At 33.8% G+C, this 19,497-nt stretch overlaps 1 pseudogene; it reads left to right on the forward strand.

Annotated features, from left to right (window-relative positions):
• The first annotated feature begins 18,807 nt into the window (after window positions 1-18,807).
• Window positions 18,808-18,927, forward strand: LOC129888085 (5S ribosomal RNA; annotated as a pseudogene).
• Window positions 18,928-19,497: the final 570 nt, after the last annotated feature.

Below are 19,497 nucleotides of genomic sequence, written 5' to 3' on the forward strand. Positions count from 1 at the left end.
ACAGTGATGCCAAGAACTAGAAATAGAATATTAAAAGTATGGAAGAAACCTTTTCTTTTGTTTTTGTTTTTATTTGAGGTATTAATAATGTAAAGTAAAATATTTTCTATTCCTTTCTCTTTACTCTCTTCTTCCTCTGTCTCTGTTTGTTTCTTGTGTGTTCTCCTTTTTTTGCTCTCTGTATGTCTGTCCCTCTTTATATTGATAAATCAATGGGTAATGAAAGACAGTAAAATCAACATAGACAATAGTAGAATTTTTGAGACTCTCTCAAAAATTTTGTGTCAGTTGCTTTTTCTGATGCACCTTAGTCTTGACTCTTCTGTAGAAAGATCTTCTTCGAAATTTTTGAGTCCCTCTCAAAAAATAATTAGCAGTTTCTATTATAAATAGAGAACGTACAGGAGATTACTAACTGTTGTGGCGCCTACGTAGTTCCCCTCTTGGGAGATAAATGAGAAATGAGAGATTTTATTGGAAAATGACCGACGTGGACATAGGACGCCTATGTATCTCATTCTTTAGAATTCAGGTAAGACGTAGTACAAATATAAAAGAGAATATTGGCGATAGATAACAGGGTGACCGAAGCCAAAATAGGCCACCAACATATCTCATTCTTGCCAATTCAGGTCAGACGTAGTTCGTTATAAAGAGAGGGTTAATTTAAAACAAAAAGCATAGAAACGATTACATGCAAACAATACAATTACAGGCAAAGTGATAAAAGAAAATTTTAAATCTTCAAACAAAGCATCTCTTGACAGCATTTGAGTTGATTGACAACTTGTGAGAGACAAGTCAGTGTATAACTGTGGTATATCATCATATGAATGTATCGATGTATTATCTAAGCAAATTTATGCATCTTCTGTGTCTCTGTCAAATGGACATGAATTCTGATTTCTTTGACACATTTGTCGTCTGCCAGAGTAATAATTTCAGTCTCATTACATTCTTTGAACTCATCATTCGCTTCATTTTGATCATTCATCTTGTGACATGACATGATATTGATAGGTTTTTAAATTGTGTTTACTGAAATCATAAATAAAGACCGTTCGATAGCAAAAGAAAATATTTAAAGCAATTTTTTGCAATGAAGAAGGCTTTCATTTGAAATAAAAAAATAAAACTTTAGCCATGGTCATGGACTAATTTTCCTTTTTCAAAACATTACGAGAGTAATTAAAGTAAATGTGACATAAAGGGTGGGTATTGAGCCTTTCCAGACTATCACCGGTTTTTCAAAAATAACATAAAATTCATTTTTATCTATCAAGACTAACGAGGAACCAAAAGAAGATTGGATGTCCAATTAGGAACTTGCTCTATTGGCTCAGCATCTCGTATGCCTGACGTCTCGATCATCACAGCATCACTTTCTTCAATTGGATTTCTGACTCCTCCCCCTAGACCAACATTATTGTCACACTTTTGCACTGAAAAAGACTGGTACATATGAGGAAAAGGCTTTGATGGAACATGATCAACTTTATTCTTGTTCTGAACCTTCTTTGGATCTAAAGCAACAGCTTGATGGGGTACCATGATTATAGATTCAGGTCTCTCTTTTTTGCTTAGTGAAACTATGGCATTTTCAAGATTGTCGGGTTTGACTAGGACTATCGCCTTATCTGTATACCAATCTTTTCCAACATCAATTATGTTAATAATCACCCCTCCATGATTCGGTAGGGTTTTATTATTAACATTGGGAGTGGCAGTTTGGAAAATGACAACTCTGAGGTCAATCAAGTCTTGAATCTTGTGTTTCAAGTTGATATGTCCTTCTATATCATGCCCTACCCCTCTAGAATGGTAGGCATATCATTGGTCTGCTTGAAAGAACCTCGATATAGTATTTATCAGCTTTGCTTCTATTGGCTGAATCATTTTTATTGCTCTTAGACGCTTAAAGAATTGGATACGTGTTTCTGCCAAAGGAGTGAAGACTCGAGGAGGCTTTCTTTCTAGGTTAGGGCGAGGTAGGTTGTTGGTATTTTGGTTATTTTGTCCAGGATTTTGGTAGGCTGGGCAGTGGCCTAGTGATTTTGTCTAGGATTTTAGTATGCTGATGGATGATTTTGGTAGATAGGTGGGGATGCTTGATAGTTTGGTTGAGCGTAGTAGACTGGGATTATAATTTGTGGAGATGATGGGTAGTTGTTTGGCGAAAGGAATTTTTTGAAGTTTCCAATGGAAGAACTAGACTCAAAATATCTTTGTGGTCTTGGTCTTGGGCTAAAAGACACAATAGACACATCCTCCTTCTTTTCCTTGGGAAATCCTGTGGCAATAGACGATAAGGCTTTGTTGGTGGCTTGTAAAGAAGTAAGACTAATAACCTTTACAGACTTAAGACCATCCTCTATGGCTTCTCCCATCTTAATCAGTTCTGAGAAATTTTGTCCCATCATGGGAAACATCCTTTTGTAATACTTAGGCTGTTGAGCCCGAATAAAAACAGTGGTTATTTTACTTTCCGACATCACAAGTTGTACTTTGGCGGCTTCTTTCCTCCAGCGGTATGCATACTCATGATAATTTTTCATAGTTTTTTGCTTTATCATTTCCAAATATTATCTATCAGGGATAGATTCCACATTAAATTAGAATATTTTCAAGAAATCTTTTTCCAAATCTCCCCATATTGACCACTGACTCAATTCCTGAGAAGTGAACAATTCTAACGCCTCTCCACTTAGGCTCCTACTGAACAACCTCATGACCAATGCATCATTTTTCTCAATACCTACTAGTTTGTCACAATAAGCTCGGAGGTGGGCCATGGTATTCCCAAGGCCATTGAAGGTGTCAAACTTTTGAATTTTGTAACCTTTGGGTATCTCCAAATCAAGGTGCATGCAAAGGTCCTCATACTCAAGTCCTATGATTTTCTTTGAAGATTGAACACTCTTTACTGCTTGGGAGATGGCATCTTTCATGCGCTCATTTCTTGTTCGTGATTTTCTTCTTTCAACCTCTACTCTCTTTCCATTTCTTCATAATAATCCAGTTCTAATTGCATGGGAAAGCTAGGATATGGTTTAGGGATCGCATAAGCTGATGGAGTTTGAAATGTTACCGAAGGGTGCGTAGGTTGGCTAGGCAAAACATGTGGGCTGTGGGAAACTGATGGTGGTATTTGGTAAATTGGTGTGAAGTTTTGGTAGTGACTAGTGTAAGGTATTTGGTTCTGATTTGGTAGGGGTGGTGTCTGGTAAGAAGTGCTGGCATAGAGAGCATTGTACACGGTAAAATCAATGGTGTGAGTATTGAAAGTGATGGGTCCTGTGGTATGGGTAGGGAAGTAGTTGGGTAATAGGGAGCTGAGCGATAAAAAAGGAGGTGGAGGTCTTCTGGTATCGAGAGGAGGTGCATTCACTACAAAAGCCAATTTGGCCAGATCCTTGGTCTGTTTAGATTTTCCTACATATCTGCGATCTGTTGCATCAATTGAGCGATCAATTCACTCTGATCGATAAGTTCAAAACTTCTGATGGTAACGTCCACTATTCCTATTTCCTCAGGGGTACCAGTCATTTTGCCTTTGCCTTTCTTGAAGATTGGTCAGGCAAGGGTGGTATGATTGCTTTAGATCTCGTGAAGTAAGGATGGTCGGCCAATTTGAATTTAACACAGATCAATTCTAGTTAACTGTACAAAAAACATAACTCAAAAGATGAACATGTCAGTCTATATTCATAACATATAATGCAAAATATCACACAAGGAAAAGATAAACACATAAGAATTGCTTTGTTTGAAGGCAAGATAACCCATGAGTATTGAAAAATGACAAAATAGACTGGAATTTGCCTATTGAATTTAGGATTTAGTGTATCAAGAAAGATGAATTGCGTTAAATCAAGATCTTCTTGCATCTTTCACAGTTGTATCTCGATATCTACTGATGTGATATTAGTATTTCTTTGTAAAATATGAAGGGAAAAAGCAAGCTTTTAAAAGATAGAGGTCAAACCTTGAAAGGCTGCCTATGTATCTCACGAAGGAGATGCCAAGCCCTACGTAGTTTGACTAGCTTGAGACTTTCCCAACTTGAGATGACAAATCAGCCCCTTTTTGAAAGGCGAGAGTAAAATTTAGGACTTGAAAGTGAAAATCGAATATTTTAGGGAAACTAAATACTCTAGGAGCATTTGGTCGCACTTTCGATAGTAACTTGATATTTGTGCTTTGGGGGATTTAGAAAAAAATATTTTGAAAAAGAGTTGACTAGAATGTCTTCAAGTAGAGAAACATTCACTCAAACCATTATGGCATAAAGCATATAAATAGTTATTGTGCGTCCTAAACAAATATGTGACCCTTTTGTGCCAAGGGTAGGCCTAAAAATTTGAAGGATGTATAACGTCATTTTAAACGTTCCATTGCCCCAAAACTTATATTTATACAAATATTATGAAAAATCTGAGTGGGGGTACATAATGGGGGAAAAGGGATACAAATAACCAGTCCCACGTAGGGGTACAATCCTAAACTAAGCCTTCATGGATAATCCTTCGTTCTTAACTTCTTGGCATCTCTGAACATCAACCTCTTTTGGATAGAATAAAAACTTGTGAAGATTCATTTTTTTACTAGACTAAACTATTAACATAAGCTCCCAACCCAATAGTTCTCCCAACAGTGTATGCATCCTTCAAATTAAGAACATAAGCATGAGCGTCCACTCGGATCGTGGACCTTTTGGACTCAAGGTGGCCTTTCTAATGGGCCAAACACACCTTAGGTGTTGGGTCAACTTAGTCCAATGCTCTAATTAAAGGGATTTGGCTTCGCTCTACGCTAGATTGACTAAGATTGAATTTTGCAAGACTGGTAACCCAAGCGGACAACTCAGGATGGAACTTACGATAACCATTGGAGGCATGGCGTATCAATAAATTGTTGATCGTTCCGAAAAAGGGTCAAGTATAAAAAGCCTAGCTGCAGTTCCGTAAAACAATTCTTTAATATATTATACATTCAATCGATAGATGTCATTAAATGCAAATGACACTTTAATATATAAATTAAACACATAATTACGCAATTAAGAAAAGCAAGAATTACAAATTATTATAAACCCAAACAGTTAGTCAAATAAACAATCAAATCTTATGGTTAAAACCTAATTAATTTCCCAGCAGAGTCTTCATTTCTGTTATGTCGAAAAAAGACGGTTTAAAATTAATTTCAATTTTATAGAAAAAAAATCAATTTAAAAAAGAAGAAGAAGAGTTGTCATTGAATTTTTTAAAAAAATTAAGAAAACTTAATTTAAAAGATCCTAATTGATTTAAGTCTTAAAAATTCAGAGAAAAAGTTACGAGGTTCTTATTTCCACTTTGAGAAGGTGTTAAGCATTCAAAGTGTCCGCTAACGAGCGGTTATCTGGCTATTTGAAAAACTCTAATTTTGACTAACTTTAGAAAAATGTGTTTAACAATAATCGAGGCATTAAATAAGTTGAAAGTATATAAAATTTAAATATTTAGGATAATTTATAAGAGAAATAAATTTGGTATAAAAATGATTAAATAAAGGAGAAATAATTTAAAAAGAATCATTTAAATAAAATAAATGATCATAAAAAATAGTTTTTCTTTAAGAGATTTAATTAAGTTAAACTAAAAAATTAATGTTAGAATTAAATAGGATAAATAAATATCATCATCTAATTAAATAAGAGTAAAGGGAAGAAAAATAATAGAAATTTGTGATTCCTAAAAGGAATCATTTTAATTTTTTTTTAAAAAAAAATATTAAACTACCCCAAATATATACAAATAAAAATATTTAAAAGAAGACATGATAAAAAATATTTATGTACTCATATTCTTCGAATCAGCGTCGGCTTACTAATCGAAAGATAAAACTATTGTGTTTTGTCGTTTTTCTGCTCGGGTCAACTTCCATCATTTTTGAAGGGCCTATCTATCCCTACCCCTCCTAGGTTTATTTATTATTATAATCCTAAAGCGATCTAAAATAAATAATAAAAACTAACGTCCTAAAGTATCTAACGTCCCAACTTAATATCCAAGAGGCATTGGCATACTATTAGGGTAGATTTTAGACTAAAGAAATATAGACATCCTAATTAGACACATCGTCAGACAAAATAAATAGGATGAACAGTTAGCATGTAAAGTCTCAAATAAGCCTCTATATTAATTAATAATATGCTTGAAAACACAAACAATGCAGTGAAGGTCTTAATAAATATGTGTGTGTATACATAATCATATGTATGCATCATAACACGAAAACTTAAATAACATGGAAAAGATTCATTATTAGACATGTGAGGGCAATCTTAATTGCTAAACTTAAACATAATAAAAAGGAGATATTGTTCTTTAATTATTAACTAAAGACATTTCATAAAACTCTATTAATACAATTTCTAGGTAATAGCATGCTGAAAATTTATTGAAATACTATCTAAAGGCATGGTATCTAAATGAAATGATATGCTGAAAATTTATTAAAATTGTTGGCATGGTTTCAAAATAACATAATTAATATATGTCAGGCTCCTCTAGGCATGGTTTCTATATATAAAAATATATATAACGTCACACTATAGGGGACATGATTTTAACGAGCAAGGTCAATTTTAATCTATAGACATTATTTATACATTAAACGACATTCTTAAAATATTTTACATCTAAATGATATGCTGAAATTAGTATTAAAACCTATGGACATGATTTCTAAAATATAGAAATATTTCTTAAATCCTATAGACATGGTTTCTAGATAATTTTAGCATGCAAAAGAATGTTAAATAAATCATATAAAATATGATTTCTAAGTAATTGTGACATGTTGAAAATATTTATGAAGATCTTATATGAATGATTTCTATATGAATTAATATGTTTAAAAAATATATGAGACCCTATAGACATGATTTCTATGACATAATATACTCAAAATGTAATTGAATTAAAAAGGCATGATTTTTATATATAATATGCTCAAAATATAATTAAATTAAATGAACATGATTTCCATATAATCTTAACATGTTAAAAATAGAATTAAATCCTATTGGCATTTTTCTACGCAGAAACATACACAAAGCTAAATTAATTATGACTTTATTAACCTAGTAGTTGGCAATTCAAATTAAACAAAACAACAAAGGGAACTAGCATAATACTTGATAATTATTTAATAGGATTAAAAAATGTTAAAATTAGACAATTGATGGTAGACAAATGGGTGATGTCCAGATTACATTATCATCATTCATATAAAAGAGTGATCTATTTTAATCAACTAAAATTAGTGACAACTATAAGAAAAGAAAATCATTTAAAATTATCTAGGCATGACGATAAAGGCATGATTTAAATAACTAAAATTATTTAATTCTTATAGGCGTATTTATCTAGCACAAATGAATAAATTATGATAGAATAAAATAAATGCAAGTAGGACGTAAGTTCCCATCCCCCTTAAATAGTCCCCACATATTTTATTATATAGAGAGAGTTATTACAAAATTAATATATAACCGAATACAAATAACACTTTAGGGAAAGATAACAATAATAAAATTTAAACTACAAAGTAATCCATCCGAGAATGTATCCCAACAAATAAAGCTCAAACAAAAAAAATTAGAGCGATAATACCTGAGAGGATCTGTAACGATCCACCTTTAATGGAACGATCTGAACTTTATTCGACAAAGAAGAAGGAGATTGAAATGTTCCCTCCCCTAGAAAACAAAATTAGATATAAAAATATATACCCCCAAATATCGAGTTATTGTTTATCCCGTTTGTCGACACTGGGTCTTCGCCGGTGAAGAGAGACATCTATTTCTTAGAGAAGAGAGAAGAGGGAGCGGGGGTGAGGAATGAGGGTGAAGGCGAGGAGAGATGCGGCTGTGGTTGGTGATGAGAGACGATGCGAAGCTCGTCTCACCAAAAATAATTTGGACAGAGATGGAGGGATTGAGAGGATGGTTGTCGAAGTGGTGTTCGCCGGTGGTTGATGCTGGTTCGCTGGTGGTTGCTGAAGTTGTTGGTACTGTCTGTCTTCTTTGGACAATAGCTGCGTGAAGGTTGAGAGGAAGACGATGGTGATTGATGGGAGAGGGACGACGATTGAGAGACAGTGAGAGGAGAAGAGATGAGGTGACGACATGTGTGATCTTTTGTGAGGAGAAGGAGAAAACGAAGGTGGTGGTCATGTGGGCGGCGTGAGGGTGGAGAGATCAGCAGAGGGGAGAGAGTATTAGAGAGGGAGAGAGAGGTCGAGAGAGAGGGGAGGCGGTGGTTTCTTCTTTTTCTTGAGAAGAAGATGAACAATGAATAGATGAAAAAAAATCTTTTAAGGCTTTTGGGTGTTAGAGATTAAAATGGGAGAGAAATAAGAATGAATGAGGGTCGTTTGATTAATCAAACGAACGGATGAGATTGAAATTGAGATTTAAAATTACACCACATTGAATTCAATTAGGCTAGGATTGAAATGAATTGAAAGCGGATTGATTAGAATTAAATAAATTGGATAGAGAAGACTATAATTTAAATAATTTGAAAGAAAATTAAATAAACTGGCATTTAATAAATAACCAATATATATAGGTAAATTGCAAATTAAATAATAACTTTATATATAAAGTAAACACCTACGTACACACACACATATATATATAATGCCCATATATATAATATATACTAAAAATAGATGTATAATATGTATACTAATATAATTAAGTAATATATAATAAACTTAATTAAGTAATAACATTTTATATGCACATGTGTATAAGATGTATTAAAATTGATATGCAATATATATATATATATTATAAAATAAACTTAATTAAGTAATATATATTTTTATATATAAAGAAAATACATACATATATATAATATATACTAAATAGACACGAAAAAATATTTGAACGTATGAAGCTTGTTATTTAAAAAATAAAAATAATAAATATAATTGTAATAATATTAATAAATAGAAAAAATATTATAAATTGTGAATGTCAAAATATATAATTTATTGGGTAAAACTAAATATAAATTTATTTATTTAATAAAAAAATAATTTTGTAAAATGTCTATCTATTAAGATAGCAATCCAAAAAATAGTTATGGGTTGGTCAAAATTGGGTGTCAACACCTTCCACTCTCATGCCTAAAGTATTTTGATTATTTGATAAATTATGTTTATTTTCTTTAAGCTTTACTCTAAGGTATGTGGATGTTTATCCATGGGTTCTTCCACCCATGGAGTCCAAAACTCTTTCAACTAAATCTTTTGATTTCAAAAAAGATTTTCTTATGGATAATTCTTATTTCTACTTAATAGCATGAATCATGGTTAAACTAATAATTATTGATCTGTTTTGATACAAAATGAATTCATATGTATGAATTGATAGTTTGCAAGTATTTTCTCTATTTAGCTCTTTAAAGGTTCTTGAAATTCAGGGTAGGTTGTTTAAAGCATGAATTTTAATTGTTGGATTTCAAGTATTTATGCATAATTTCATTTACATTCATGTTTGAAACTTGAAGTGATTTGAACCCATCTAGTTTTACTATATTTTCAATGAATTTTGACTTGAAAGCCTTGACTCCAAATGAATGTTTATGAAAGTAATATCTATGATAAAAAGAGAGTCTTATAAAATAATAGAATGACAAAATGATATGAATGATGGATTCTTTATGCAATAAGGACAATTCTTGCATATTTGAATTACCAAAAGTTTTAATGAGCTATTCTACCGAATGTAATGTTTTGAATTCTCAAGCTATATGTTATGACTATTTTGAAGTATTAAACAATTCTGTGGGATTGACTTAGTACCGAATGGGTCATTGAGATGGGATTCGGTAAGGGAATCCTAGTAGCAACCCCTTGTCTCATTAACTATGTACCAACATAGGAGCCCTTGTAGGTTTAGGCTAATGTATCCATGAAAGCTCTTAAAGTTAAAGAATGAATGTAAAATTGACGGAGCTCTACCCTAGGCAAGTAGACTCCCTGGCCAACGTAGGGGGTTATGTTGGATTTCATGTAATAGCTCACATGGTCTTAATGTCAGTTATAGTCAACTTCCCACAAATGAACATTTCAAATACTATTTACATGATTACTCATGCATGTATATATCCACAAATGTATGATTTAAATGATATCTACTTGATTACTCATGCATGCACTCATTTATGTACTTTACCTTATAAATGTCCTAAATGTTTTACTTTGTAATGCATGCGTACATACTTAGTACATTCAAAGTACTAACACAAACTCTTTTGCCTACATGATATCACCATGTAGGGACCGGTGCTCCTTTTTTTTCTCCTCCATGTGGTTAGTTGAGATTTCGTTTGAAGGCTACTTTTGGTGAGTTCCCATGTTCCGAAAACAATACTCCTTTATCTTTCTAACTTATGATATGTTTAGATCTTTTGACACTTACTATGACATTTCTTTTTATTACGATTGAGGGTGAGCTAGAGACTTTTCTTAGCCCCGTTAAATCTAAAAGTTAGAGGTATTGTTGGACATATGTAAGTTGAAGATTTACTATCATAATTTCCGTTTGTTTATTTATTGTCATTACCTATGAAAGGCTAAAGGAATGCTAAGAGACTTGTTTGAAGTACTTTCGGGTTTCTCATTCGCCATGTCACGTCTAGACCCTAGGCTTGGATTGCGACATTTATTTTATCGTCTGATTAAGAAAAGTTGCAAGATGGACAAACAAAATTTATCAGCCTTTAGAATATCTCAAAAGATTGATTTTGTTTTAATTTATTGCAAGATTTTAAGACAGAATATAAACTTTGTGCCATGTCAGTAGAAATTATCCAACAAATTTATTTCTATAAAAATATAATTAAAAAAACAATCAAATATAAAGTTTCATCAACAAAGACAATTTATTGAGAAATTATAAATTCTCTGTCACTTATTCAACAAACAATACAAAGAATAAACATTTAAAAGAAATGCAGTTAACTTCAATTTAAAATTTTAATTAAATTTATTTTTATTGTTAAGTTTAAATAGTTAAAAAATCTGTAAATTAATTGACGTGGGGGGTGGGGATGATGAGCTATGTGCATGGTGTAGTAATTGAAGATAGTTTTTTACTAATAAGTTTTTATTTGTTTTTTAAAATCTGCAAATTAATTTTTATTTTTTGGAAAAAAATAATATTTGAGAATGTTTTGGAAGTGCAAGAAAATGCAGGGAAAAAGGTTTCATTCTTGATTAGATATCTGATTATTTTTAATAAAATAATAATTAAATAATAATTATCTAAATCTAATAATTATCATTAACAAAAACAACAATAACAACTCTCCTTGTTTCTCTCCTTACAACCCACGTTTCTTAAATTTTATTTGAAATTAGTAGATTTTGAAATTGAGTTATAATTAGCTATATAAAAAATATATGTAACTATCAAAATTTGAATGTAAGATCATAAATATGAAAAAACTAAACTAATAATTTACTACTACTAATAATAAAAGTGAAATGAACTCAGCCATATTCTTCAATTTACTTTGATATTCTCACTTGAAGTTTCAATGCATTCATTCTGTAAATTGCTGTTTATTTTCGTTTCTTCAATGTCCATCCACTTGATATCTCTTCTTACCAAATTAATTTTTTCTCCATCTCTCATCAATTTCTATTCAACAAAATACAACACTAAATAAATAAATAATATGGAAAAAATTTTTAAAGATAACTTATTGATACATCATCATTTTTGTTTATCAATACTTGAAGGAGTATAGTTTGTTCATGCATCCTTTTTCAACACTGTAATTATTATGCGAGAATGTGGTTTGAAACAATCCACTCCTCATTTCTTCAGGTAACTTTAGTTTTTAACTATTCTATGATTGAATATTCCTCTATTTACCGTTTTGTGGAACTCCTGTGATAAAAAAATTTCACCTATGTAATTAATCGGGATTTTTCTGAATAAAGAATCAAGTGATATTGTCATAATAACATGTTCAAATTTTAAGACAAAAAATTTAAGAATAAAAAATGTCACAAAGAAAAATGAAAAATTGATGATACTTACTGATTCTAAAGTGACTTATTTTGGGTATATATATTGTAATATATGAATACTCGAAAGTGCAAAAACAGAAAAAAAAATAGATAGTCAAACCTGTTTTCTTTTATCATACAAGTCAAATCACCCTCTTCTTAACCTTGAAGCATTGATTGGAACGATTATAGATCTTCGGTAACCATCACAACTTCAATAAATATTCATTAGTTTGCAGAAATCGCCCCATGATAATACTTTGAAAAAAATAATAAATGCATACATATAAGAAAGAATGACATAGAATATTTTTATTTTTCAATAGTTTTTTCGATATCAAATAATAGAAAATTTGTGAATAAAATATAAATAAAAATTGTGTGTGATAATGCATGACGAAAATGTGGAATGAAAAAATCAGGCATGAGTTTTTAATTCAGTTCTTTTTCTTTCTAAAAAGATGGGGTTAATTGGTTGGTGTACTCTTAAAACTGTTTTCTTAAATAATGGACTCTTAGATTAGTTTTTCTTCCTAAAATTTAGGAATCACCCACGTATCAATTTTATTATTATTTTTCTTAATTTTAGATTTTATTTTAAAATTTTAATATATAGATAAATGATTAAAAAACTGTATGGATTTAAATTTACTTAAAGAATTAAAAAGAAACGTATTAGGGGAGTTATGGTGCATATGGTTACATTAGTATTTTTCGTTGTTCATTTTTTTCTTTTTTTTTTGTGTTGGAAATTTTTATTTTTATTTGTATATTTTAAATTAATTTTAATAATTCATTAATTCTATTTTTTTGTGGTGCTGACATGTGACACTTTTGCCTCTCCTATTATATATAGATAGATAATAATAAAAAGCAATTACTAGATACAATATAACTAATGGTTGCCATGTGTCTACACATGAGTCTTAGCATTTTGTTTTTTTTCAATCTTATTATTAATGACAACTTAATAATATAATAGAGAATAAATCAAATTGAGAGCCAGTTTGACTTAGCTTATCTAAAGTAGCTTATAGGTCGAAAACAAATTATAAGCCAAAACTTATTTTTTTGGGCTTATAAGCTGCTTTCGGCTTATAATCTTCTTTAGATAAGCTAAGTCAAACAGGTCCAATTTTTTTGGGGCTTATTTTAAGCATAAAATGATTTTAAGTTGGCTAGCCAAACACTCAAAAAAAAACTGAAAATAACTTATAAGTTGTTTTCAACAATTTATAAGCCAATTCAAATGGGCTCTAAGTCTCATACTTTTAAAGTTTATATGTTTACTTATTATTTTCTTCATTTCTATTTGTTTGACCTATTTAATCTGCCACATAGTTTAAAAAGGTAAGCAGACTTTTAAATTGTGTTATTAAAATAAAGATTGTCAAATATACTAAAATACTCTTTAATTTTGTGGTCATAAATATGTCATGTGAAAAGTTTAAACTAAAGAGTTGCTAAAAATGAAAGGATCATTCTTTTTAAAACGTACTAAAAAGAAAAATAGATCAAACAAATTGAAACAGAAAGAGTACCAAATTAAGCATGCATTACAGCAGCAGCAGTGAATACAACTGAGTTACAGCAGCAGATACATTGCAGAGAAGGCAACAATATGGAACTCCAGCAGAACAAGTTGGAGCTACTCACCAGGAACAATTACTCCAGAAGTCACACCACAACACCAACAGCTACACTGCAGAGATGCAGCAGGTTGTATGCACTGCAAGTAACAACACCATTGGAGACCTTTGCTTGTTTACTTGTTAGTGCAGAACTACACCAACAACATGGGATACCTGGGATGCAGAACTACAGAAGATTGGAGTCTTACAGGGGAACTACAACAGCTGACCTTGGAACTCCTCCAAAGTGCAACAACAACTACAACAACAACACCTACAGCAAATTAGCTGAGATACAACAAGTGCAGCCTTGCACTTTCACACCTCAGACCTACAACATACAACAACTCTCAACAACAACTTCCAACAACAACAGCTTCAGAAATACAATCCAAACTACAGGGCTGATCTGCATCTTGGCATCTATTGGGCCAACATGTGGAATGGCCTATGGTTATTTCTCTGAGCAGAGTATAAGAATAACAACAATTGGAGCGGTTTTTTCTAACAATCCATGGAGTCACAACCTGAAACAGAGGCTACAGCAGATGGTTTCATACTTGTCTGTTGGTGCAACTGAATGTATTTGGAGCAGCAACAGTCCAACAGCAGCAATAACTAAACACCCACAGGTGTTTGTTACTTTGGTTACTTGTCAATGCAGACCCACAGAACTTCAGAAGAAGGGAGACATCAGCCTGGCATGCAGGAAGCTCATCAACACTCCATCCATGCCAATTACCATGCTGCAACAACATGCAGCAGCAATCACAACATCAAGCTACACAATCTACCAATAACAACAGCTTCAGAAAGCCTTTTGGTGCAGCTGGATGGTTAGCTCAACAACAACTATTGGGCCTTCTCAATTGTTTAAGTCGTGCAGGTTGTATGCAGATCTTCAAATGCCTGATGCAATCAACAAAAATCCAGACCAGCAACATAATACCCAATACTTGGAGCCGCACTCAACGGCTATCAAAAATGAAGCTAGTTTTCAATTTTGGTCACCGTTGTGTGTCTCCTGGTTTAGTTGTACTGACCTTGAGCCTTGTGTTGGAGTTGTGAGGCTGATTCTGGATTTAGGGAAAATCGATCCTCCCTCAGTTATGTTTTCTCTTCTTAGTCGCATTGTACCGAGAGGAGTCCTCTCATAGATTTAACGCTTTTCTAGTACATAGATAGCACCTTTGTACCAGGGATAAGTATGCCGACCTTAAAGCCGGCTTCTCATCCATCTTATTTTTGGAGGTAAGGCTTTTCATGTCCCCTTCCTTGTACTTGTTCTTTCGTTCTGCTTTATATAATGAGGAAAATTTCGATTAAAAAAAAAAGCATGCATTGACAATTAATGGAATAAGTTGTAACGTAGCAGAGGCCCCTCATGAGTCGTTCTTCGCTTATATAAGGAAGGATGTGTGTGTATATATACACACCGCACTACTATATATATATATATACACACACACCGCACTACTATTTAAATATAAAATAGGGTGTGATGACACTCGCCTAACCCATCAAGACGAGTCAGCCTAAGAGTCTAAACAATTCAAAATAAGCAGAAATGAAAGTGGAAATGTAAAGTCTAATATGATATAGATAAGTTTAAGCGGAAATAAAATCTAAACCACCCAATACTTGGTATCACATGTACAAGCCACTACTTTAACAAAACTGAAAAAGAGTATAATTTTATATGTCTCGGTCCTCAAACCAGACAAAGCATAAGGTAGATGAGCGAGAGTCTGCCGAAGGAAACAAGCTGCTACCTCTCATATGCCCATAAGCTCGGTCCAATCAATAACAAAGCTATGAACACAAGGAACCGGGATCGGATCCTACAAGTGTGTAGAAGAAAAGGGTGAATATGTAAAGAATGGACTGTAATAAGTAAAGTCATTACCAGAACAGAATGTGCAAAAATGAGCGAAATATCCAGAATATCATAATGTTTATCATAAACACAGATAGTGCATGCAGAAAAATATATGCCATATTCGGCCCCATTATGGGACTTGGTGAACAAAACGTGGTCACCACCCCGTCACTGGCGCCACAGCACAACATACATCCAGAGTAGGGAATATCTCCATAACAAATCATATCATATCAAGTGGTCATATCAGATCATATCATATCATATGTGTACATGGCACATCATAACTCCACAAATTCCATGTACAGGTCGTACCTGCCCCCTCATGTCGGGGCACGGTGAACAATGCAGAGAGATACGCATGATAACAAACCTGGCCCGGGCTCAGTGAAGGAAGCGTTGAGGCATCCACGAGTGGAGTAGTGAGAAACTATATGCAATTTAAATCATATTTGAGACTCGATGGAATAATCAAAATGAGCTATCATTCAAAATCAAGACAAGAGTCATATCAAGTACCTTTTTAAAGTCACTATGGATTATATCAAAATATAACTTCTGGACTCATATACTCGTATCAAAGTGTAACAAAATATCTTTTGGAAATCAAGAAACGGGCCATCCTAGTGGCTCCAGGAATAGGAACTTCCTGGGAATCATATAAAATTCATATATTTGTTTCCATGCCAAAATAAAGATTAGCTTTTCATACTTATGTCAAAACATGCCAAGAGAAGGAATAAGATTTACATACTTATGCCAAAAACATGCCAAAAAAAGGAAACGTTCTTTATATACCTCTTACAGATTACTCTTAACACGTTCGCCTCGTCGTCTCTTGAACCTATTTAACATGAAAGTAATTCTAAGGTTAGTGACCTTCGACTTTCCAGCTTGTAATTCTACCACCAATTATCCCTAGGAACCAATTCCTTATTCACCTTTCTTGACTAGTCTCGACTAGTCTATTAGTTAGTTAGAAGTTAAAAGAATTTGGGCAGCATCTCCCCTATAACTTTCCCTATCCAAATTATAACCTTAGAAAACATATTACCCATACTAACCAACAGCCAATATACAACCATACCATTGCAACATTACCCAAAGAAAGTCCCAAACAGCCCGCTCAAAACTATGATACCAAAAGAGGGTTTTTAATCTCTATTTCATAAAACCTTTAACCATACGTAATGGGGGGTTGTGTGGCTGAAACCAGAAGCTCCCACACCCCTTTTTGAAAACTTTCCATCCCTACAACAAACAATCAAACCACCTGGAAGCGCAGCACAACAACCACAACACACTACTCGACTTCGATTTAACTATAACGACCTTAGCTTAGTTTGTTTCTAATGTCAAGCATCCTTGTGCAATTTTTATACTTCCAGCCACATATAAGATGTGTAATACACTCCATAACAACACAATAAACTCCAAATTGAAAGAAAAACTCTTACCTTACCGGAAATTGGCCAAAGTTAGCCAAAACTCACCTCAAAAGTTCCTTAATTGCGGCTATAACGTTGTGGCTGTTTGCTATCAATTTTGTGCTGATCCAAACCATAAATTTACATTATTAACACCTTCATATCATCGTGGTTTACCCTAGATAATTAATTCAAAGAAATAAATTAGGGCTTACCTTTCACTTTGGCCAAGCTGTCGCCTCTCTCTCTTAGCCTCCTAGGGTTTCCTTTTCTTTTCCTTTAAGTTCAAGGCTGTTTTGTGAGAAATTCAGCCTTAAGACACATGTATATACATTTCCTTAGGAGGTGACACATGGAACCCCTAGGGGTGACACGTGGCAGCCCCCTAGGGAGCCACCTCATTCATGTATCCATTCCAAAGCTGCCACGTGGTAGCGTGGGACCCACCTCAAGTAGGTGTGTCACCTATTTGGTCCAAGTAGGTGTATCACCTACTTAGTCCAAGTAGTGCATCACCTACTTATTTCAAGTAGGTACTACGTCTCCTTATTTCTCTTTCGTGGATTCGTAATCTCATCTCACTTTAAGAGCCTATGTATCCCTTGCTACTTAAGCTTGACGTGCACTAAAGTAGCTTAGTTATGTAAGACATTCAAGTCGGTGGCGTACATGAATAAGTCAAGTCCTACGACCCATTACTTGGCCTCCAACTCCTTTTGGATTCTTATAACCCTATTTCCAATCTTCCCTATTATTCGGGTATCTCATGCTCCCCTCCTTAGAGTTGTTTGATAGAGTTATAGATTATTCGACTCACATGACGACTTCTAAGAAAGTTAAGAGCCTTCCCAGAAACTTAAGAAGCTTAAGAAGCATTCCAAGGTATCAAAGTATGGGGAGTAATAGGTAACTTCTCGTAGGATAAATCCTTTGTGACCTGTATATCCTCTGCAGAATATACTCGAGACGGATCACCAACACACTTGCGAAGCATCGATACTTGGAAGACTGGATGTACTGCTTTCGGATCCGCCGGTAAGTCCAACTCACAAACAACCTTGCCTATTTGGAGAAGGGTCTGATAAGAGACAATGCATCTCGGACTAAGGTCCTCTTTCTTGCTGGCTCTCATCACTTTCTCTGTGGATGACACTTTTGAGAGTGCTTAATTATAACTTGAAACTCTAAAGATCGACGTCGATTATCCGCGTATGACTTCTATCGACTTGGAGCTGCTAATAATCTCTCCCGAATAAACTTCACCTTCTATACCGCTTATTGAACCTCCGTAAGGTCCTACCACCCTCTTGACCTATAATTTCATACCATCTCGGCTAAGCAGGTAGTCTTTGATCGGAGGAACATGGGCTAATCCTATTAATCTGTGGATAATATTCCATATAAAATTATCTATCCAGGAAGTGCAAAGTGAGTATTGTAGCCAAGGTCGTGTTGTGGAATCTTCGACCTCGTATATTACTTTTTGTTTTCTTTAGATGACATCAACTGGTACCCTCGCCTTTTTGGGTCTTGCTTTTTGCCCATCAGAGTCGGCTACCAAGTTGTGCTGAAGTCCTCTCATACAATGACCTGTATAGCCGTTCCGTGGTTTGCCTATCATTAACTGGTATTATGTTGAAGAACTGTGGCATACAAGTGCGCCATCTATTAGTAATCAGCTAATCCTGCTTGCTTTGCTTAAGCCCTTTTATAATTCCCTTAACGTAACTTATAACACTCTAGGTACATAATCTTGTGTCGTTGCTTCGCTGCTAGTTTGGATTCTTCCATCTTGTGCGATCATAGCAGCACTAACACACCGTATTCCACCAGAATTTCAAAGTTAAACGTGCTTGGGCGAGAGTAGTACTAGGATGGGTGACCCCCCTGGGAAGTCCTTGTGTCACGTTCCATTGTAATCCTTGCAATAATGTGCGAAGGCACTCAACCTAGCCCAAGATTTACCTTAGCGTCTTCTTGCTAGTCTTCATGCTTCTCCTTTCCCTCTCCGTCCCTGCCTTACACTCGACATCGGGATAGATCGTTGGTTCAATTACGGCTAGGTCCTATTTTTCCCTTAGTACTCACCCCATCTCGATAGTTTGGTCTAACCCATCTTGACATCTCTCTATAACATATCCAAAACATCCTAGTTCCTTTTCTCGTGTACTTCTCACTTGAACCTATACTCAACATATACATATCCATAGGTTACATATCCATTCTGATACAACCTGTATAAGATAGACATAATCTTTTCATTTCCCGGCCTATCTTGCTTCACATATCGACTTCACACTAGAACTTGCTCGCGCCAATGCTATTTTGTCCTACTCCTTTCTTTTCTTCCTTTATGTACTCCTTGGTCTCCTTATTTCATACCATAAGAGATTTTCTATTCTTTTTCCTTGCTACTTGTATATCACCATATCAGCGGCCAATGACGTTGTTGCCATATCTTAATCTTTACCCAAACACATCC

Source organism: Solanum dulcamara, chromosome 4 (assembly GCF_947179165.1).
Source record: "Solanum dulcamara chromosome 4, daSolDulc1.2, whole genome shotgun sequence".
Taxonomy (NCBI): domain Eukaryota; kingdom Viridiplantae; phylum Streptophyta; class Magnoliopsida; order Solanales; family Solanaceae; genus Solanum; species Solanum dulcamara.